General features: G+C 38.7%; 1 long non-coding RNA gene across 1 annotated transcript; it reads left to right on the forward strand.

Annotated features, from left to right (window-relative positions):
• The first annotated feature begins 228 nt into the window (after positions 1-228).
• LOC112729352 (uncharacterized) lies at positions 229-1,254 on the forward strand. Its single transcript, XR_011869185.1, has 2 exons — positions 229-727; positions 820-1,254. It is a non-coding gene; the product is annotated as an uncharacterized lncRNA (long non-coding RNA).
• Positions 1,255-7,323: the final 6,069 nt, after the last annotated feature.

Consider the following 7,323-nt stretch of genomic DNA (forward strand, 5'->3'; position numbering starts at 1 on the left):
AGTTGTTGTCCGATACATACTTTTTTAATCTAAATGATGGAAAGTTGCAGAAGTCATGTGCACTTACTAATGCACAGCGTAGATTGGAGGTTTAGGTTCCTTTAATGCCTTCTGAAAACAAAAGATACTAATGTGAGGCTAGATATGTGTTCCCTGGTCACTAAAAGATATTTTTATTATTTTCAGTCCGGTAGGTTTAACTAAGTAGGGATATTTTTGGCGGTTTGTATGAGAAAAATGTTATCAATTTCTGTGTTTACTTTTTTTTTTGTCTCTTCGCGTCTATATTCTGCCTAGTAGGAATCATGCAGTGATGAGGGGTGATCCTCTCCTCCTATATAAAGGACTTTGCATGGAAGACATCAAAAGAACAAATTCGTTTTTAGTTGCACCATGGTCGGTGGGCGTTTCTGTTTCTACGCCAGTAAGAAGGGCAAACATCCGGGAATTTACACGACGTGGGAAGACTGTAGACGTGAGGTGGATGGCTTCAGAGATAACCAGCATAAGGGATTCATGAAGAAAAGTGATGATGTGGTGTGGCTTACCACTAGGGACCCATTGGACGCAAACAACGACATTTTGAAACCAGATGTAGATCTGGGCGTGACCGTCGTGGCTAACAAAATGTCTAGCTTGCTGCTAGCTAACTCAGGCGAAGTTGTTGGAGAGGGCAGCAATAGCGGGTCTGTGGGTACCCTATCGTCACTTGTTCCGAGCAAAATTGGTAACTATTTACATCCTCATGATCTTATGCGTTTGGGCTATTACTGTATGATGCAAATTAACCGCGTCGCGTTGGAACCACTTGCGATACAGATGAGTATGTCGACCCGAATATCAATTGGAGTCAGTTCATGTTCATTGAGGACATGGAGCACTTGCTGAATAGAACCTGCTGCCAGCTTGATGTGGGGCCACCCATCTTCTTCCGTCGTGACGACGTGCCTCGTTACGGGATGAACTACATGTCGTTTTGCGTTGTTGTTCAAAGCAAGGCAAACGATGTCAACATACTTGTGAGTGGGAAGCTGGCCACATATAGTCAGATGTTCTCACCATAAGTTCAATGATGATGGCGGTAGTGTGTGGTGTTTGTAGTAGTTAATGCTGTGTGATGGCTAATGGTTTAGGTAATCCAAGTGTCGTCTCGACTCGATTTGTAATTAGGGGGTGCTGTAATACGTTCGTGTTTGCCTAATCAATTTAAATTAACAAGGTTCGCAAATATCGTGTTCGTTTACGATAAACTAGTTCACATGGAAAAAACATGGAGTTAGGAAAATTTCAAATAGGACAAAATTATTAAGCCGAAATATACTTGGACGTTTCTCCCACTGATTATATGTACTCACAATATAATGTAGATGCACCCAAATATGTTACCCTAGTAGATATGTTAATAAATATGTTTATTTAAATTCATTTTAATTTATATGAATACGTATAATTTATATCAAGAGGCGTAAAATATAAATTACATAAATATCAGCAAATATAATATATATATATATAAAAGATTTATACTTACGACCATATGCATCTAATTGATGGACATAATTAAACATATATATATATATATATATATATATATATATATATATATATATATATATATATATATTTACGGACCCAGGTATAGGATGAGGGGGGCACTTGTCCCATTAAGTTTAAGAAAAAATTAATCATAATTGTATGCAAATTAATATATTTATCCAATAGGATTAATTTTTTTCCCCACAAAAATTTATAAAAAATTTTTTAGATTCTTGAATAATTTTTTATTATTTAAATTTAACTTGTAACGATATTTAATTTGTTAAATTTATTTTAATATGAAGATTATAAATAATTAAAGACAACGAAACTTTATTATTTGATATAAACATATTTTAAGAATAATAGATTCTGTTTTTTCTTTTTTGTATCTACTATATTGTTAATATAATTAGCACTGTTCAAAAAATTTTATTTTAAGATATATGTTGTTGCCTTCACTCTTACAATTTATTAAGTCTGTCACTATATATATATATATATATATATATATATATATATATATATATATATATATATATATATATATATATATATGTGTGTATTCCTATGTATATGATTATATTTATAATATGTACATTTAAATGGTATGAAATTGATATACATATATGCACAATATTTGGAGATACAGTCGATACGAGAAGGCAGGGATTAAGGATTTGAATTAAATTTGCGATGTCATTCGTTACTAATCATACGTCTACTCCAATCTAACAGGCGCCGAACCCTAAGTCCCTACAACATCAACGTCTCATCATAGTGATCTGTAGCAACGAATTCTATTGACCGGTTAACTCTGTGTGGGTAACTAACATGGTATGATAGAGTTAAGATATGTAATTTATCACTAAAAGAGGGGCATTCGAAGTGGGTTAGAAGAAGTGGTTCACATTCAGCTTGATGAGAAGACTACCTACTTGGATTGGGCCCGCTCATCCTGAAGGTCCAATAAGAGATGTCCAATTCCGGAACAATACATCAGGACTGTGGGTTGAAAGTCTTGGTTAATGTGTTCCCGCGTTACAAACCTTCTGAAATTCTGCAGCTGCCAAGACACTCATAGTTGCTAGGATGACGGAAAAAGATACGGACATAGCGAAAGGGGGTGATCCAGACCGCACTGAAAGGTAAGGACGTTTTAACGAGACTTGTGTTCTAGATCATGATGCATTTTTAATAAAACAATTGCTTTTTCATCTTTCAGCAAGGTAGCAAAAGCAACAGAAGGAGGCGAAAGGTCTACCGTCGACGATCAAGTGTTGAACTTCCTAAGCAAGATTAGCGACGTAAGAGTTCATCCTTTTGACAACTCTGCTTCCAGTTGCATCGTTTATGTGTTGTGATTAGTATTTCCTAAACCCTAACTTATTTTCTTTTGGTGAAGTATGTGTTGACGAAGAATGAAGCAACGCGGGAGGTTATGAGGACTCTATGTGTACAAATAAGATCCATTTGTGAGATGCTATCTGACCATGGAAACGTCATTCAGGCACTCATAAGGTGCATTGACGAGGGTGCCAGCTACACCCCAACGAAGTTGGCGGCCGAAGTGGGGAGTACGGTTAAGAATCCTGGCATTGATGTTAATGTGAAACACGACAGAAGAAGCAAGAAGTCAACGACCAAATCCAAGGCTTGTTGTCCCATGCGTCCTGGTCTGGCGATAATACAGCGATCAACTAAAGGGAAGTCTAAGAGATCAACAATTGAAAGTAAGGGTGCCCAAAAGAACCCAGAGAAAGCCGGAAAGAAGTCGTCATCATTGAAGGTGAGGATACTATATCATATCAGTCGAATGACTCATCTATTTCAGTTTTCTCTTGTTCTTCGTTCCTCCACCTCACTGCGGCGTTTCTTGTAGAGAAAGCTAAACTTTGATGAGATGGATCAGGTCTCCTCCGAGTACAGTGAAGTTTTGCAGGGTGCACCAGGGACCCCATTCACTTACCACACCCATGGCCGCAACCATGTAGCAGAAGAGATGCTCGTGGTTCATTTTTTGCGTTTGTTATTTTTTCCAAATATTTCTTTTTTCTGGTGTTTCCCTTTTTACAGTTAGCAACCAATTCATGTCGAACATGCTGTTACAGTATTTGAGTCTACATTTCCGCCCCCCGGCTGGAATGAACTTCCTTGGGTCGGAGTTGGTAGTAGCCGCGTATATCTTCTCCAGGAGCATTGATACAAGGTCAATGTTGTTTTCTAGTTAGTACCAAAAGGTTATACTGTATTTGTTTGTTTCACAGATGGACCAGAATATATATCCGTGTGTGATATACTGCTGCCTAAATAGAAGCCGTTAATGGAAACGGTGTGTTGTGTGCCTTGTGTGCAAGGAGGTCTTAGTTGAAAATGAGCATTCCCGTGGAAACAGGGATACCATGTTGACTTTGCGTCCAGGACAGCAGCTGGTGGAGGATGTATGTGGACGTCTTTTCTATAGGCTTTCCCAGATTGCACCACGGCCTTTGAGGCAAATTATTTACTAATTCTCTTGTTCCATAGGTTATCAATCTAACATGAAGCAAGCTCACTCATGACACCGACATGCCAAAGTGGTTTCTGTTGACCACATTCGCAGTAAAAAGTTGCCACGCAAGATGCCTATTACTGTTTCGGTCATACTTACGGTTACAACCCTTTTATGACAATTACATTCTGAATTCCATTATTCTGCAGCAAATTGTGCTTAGTCCCGTTAATCATAGCATTGAGACATATGAGTTCATCTGCACCTGGTTCATGGGTCTTGTAGATGATTTGTGGATGGTAGAAAAATATGTTACTCATATTACATAAGCATGTATAGACCACCTTCTTAAATATGGCATGTTAATTTGGTTTTTTCAAATTGGCTTGCAAGATATATGTCCCCATGTACAGGGAGCACCGTTGGTACCTCATGATCATTGATCTCGTTGCTTTTATCATTTGGCAAGGCCTTCTTCATAGAGACTATGTTCGAGGACAACCGGTTCTGGAAAAAAGGTTATCGCTACTAACCTCACCCATCTAGCTTCGACGTGGTGGAACCTGAAGTTGGACAGCAAGGCGAACTCTCGTAAGTCATGTTATCGTTTCCCGAAATTTAATAGAGATTGATAACATAATGGAACTTCCACTAGTTAACCAACACATGTTATACCATTTAATGTAGAAATGACTGTGGAGTGTGGGTTTGTCATTGGATGATGCATGCATGGCTATGGGAAGACTTTGTTGTTAAGGTGAGAACACAATTTTTTAACCCATTTGGTAACTATTGGGTTTCATGGTGACTGAATCTCATTAATTACAGCTTGTCAATGATCAAACTCGGATAAGGTTGGCTCTAGACCTGGTGATGGGAGATTATAACCCACTGGCTCGTGATGTGAGTCGCAGAGTAGTGAAGGAGTGGGACAAACACATGGCCAAATCATCCGGTAAAGGAAAGCGAACAAAGAAACCAATTATGCAGGCAGTTTCTCCCAACCAGAGTTTAACCATCTAATCCCCAGGGACAGTGTGTTTTTTTACGTAACTTGTTGCCGGAGATTTGAAATGAATCACTGCAAAAGACACACATGCATTTGATGGTACGACTATATTTTGAGTGGCAATGAATTAGAAGATTTTGAAGTTCAACGACCAAATGAAGTGAACCTGTTTAATAAGTGTTTGTATGTAATTGGAGTCAGTTTTTTGGGTTTCGTATCAACGTGTTTGGAAAGTGCGTGTATGTATTTTGTCGCAATTTTTTTGGTGTAAATTGGCAAGAGTTTGTTTTGAGAAATTCACACGCATATATATGTTTATTTTGCGTAAAGCTTTACAACGGCAATATTTGTATAGAGTTAGGGATCCACCCTGAGCACTTATGCCAGTGTGGATTATGTCTAAGTTACCCAATTTAGTTACATTTCTGATTGAAGGCAATGTCAGCCCACTTGGTGGGAAATTTCTTTCATAGATTTTTTATTTGCATTGGGTTCATGAAAGCCCAAAATATTATCTCAAAAAAAATATTGGCCAAATGGGCCAGTGGGGAACTATCACCACTATAGGATAACTCCTGCTGACATGCACAATTGACCAAAAATTAATCGCTCCGTATCAAAAATTAGTACGTGATTAAAAAAAATTCTTCCAGTGTTCTAGGCATAAAGAAAATAAACAAAGTTATGCATGAAATAAGATCAAATAATCATCTCAAGCCAGATGAATCCACCTGCAGGAAAGTCTCACCCCACTCTACTACACATAAGCTCTTTGGCCACGAATTGACTATTTCCATGACTGAGGCGAATAACACAGTAATAACTTTACAACCAGTTGTGCTCTATACAACCTTACATGACTATACGAGGCAAGCATGTTGCATGCTAACGTTTACTCAGTTTCAAACCAGCAAAAGAGCATGTGTTCACATTGCACATGCAATATTCCGCTCAACCTGGGTTGGGCCTCTTTAACAAGAGAACAACCATGGGAATTCAAAATAAGTTGGAAGTCAAAATCATAAAAATGCAAAATTACAAAAAATCATGTTGCATATACATAAATGTTCATTCCGTTCATGGACTCCAGCATGCTCGAATGCCACTGAAGCACTTACTTGCCACTCGTAGTTGTTTGGCCATGAATCTGCCTTGCCCGACGAAGAAGCTGCTGCATCTGTGATGAGCAAGGAGAAATACTCAATCAAGAAGGAAATATGTGCAACCGTCCATTAAATATAAACGTACCAGGCCCCTAACCTCATGCAATAGGTGCGGTTCCTTTCCTATAATCTGAGCCGGGCACTCGTCATCACCAACACCGGACTCTATGGTTTGAGACATGCTTTGTTCAACATTACGTACCAATTTATGTCACTTTGAACCTGATCACACACCGTGCATCAGCTTCATTGTTAGCACTAGGATTACAAAAGATAATCATTGAATTTATAAGAGGTAACGACTTCATGGTATCTTAAGTTAAAGTCAACAACATATATATTAAGGACTATAATGAAAGACAGATACCAAAAAACCTATAATTCTCACCACCATCATTGAAACAGAGCCAACTCCTAACAACAAATGGTTACGCAACAAATATATTTAATCCTAAACTCTAGTACCATAGTGTAGCCATTTTCAAAACTATCGCCTTTATCACTAACATTCACTAACAAGCATGACTATCTCCATACTCAATTCTTTCATAATTACCTATTCATATGTTCCTCTCACAGGTCCCCGTTAGCAATTGAGACCCACTAGGACACCCTCGAATTATTATCAGCAAAAATCGACGAAACACAAAAAAACAAAAACGCACCTGGTGGAGGCCATTATGTTCTACGAATTCTTCGTCGCTGCAATCTCTATGCTGCTGTGTCTTCTTCATGTAGTGTCTTTTAGTGTGCCCTAGCCGCTTGCATACTATGCAAAGACGCATCTTTCGAAGGTGTTCCTTTTTGGTGAACTTCCGTGCCCCCTTGGGTTTAGCAACAGTTGGGTCCCTTACGACGCAATTGCCTTCTTTTGTCCCGACCACTTCTATCGGCCTTTCCCTCCTTCCATTATCGAATGCTCTGTACTCCACTTCGAGTTTTTGACACAACGTAAGTACGTAATTTAGGGCCTTCCTAAATAATGACATTTTTTGGGCGCCTATTAGGAAGAGCATGTGCGACGCAGTGTGGAGGGCACCATGTCGAAGCAAAAACCCTGCCTCACTTGTGCCAGCCCACCTCTCGACGTAACACTCAATAGACTTCGCGTTTAATCGCCATCT

This window comes from Arachis hypogaea, chromosome 12, assembly GCF_003086295.3.
Source record: "Arachis hypogaea cultivar Tifrunner chromosome 12, arahy.Tifrunner.gnm2.J5K5, whole genome shotgun sequence".
Taxonomy (NCBI): domain Eukaryota; kingdom Viridiplantae; phylum Streptophyta; class Magnoliopsida; order Fabales; family Fabaceae; genus Arachis; species Arachis hypogaea.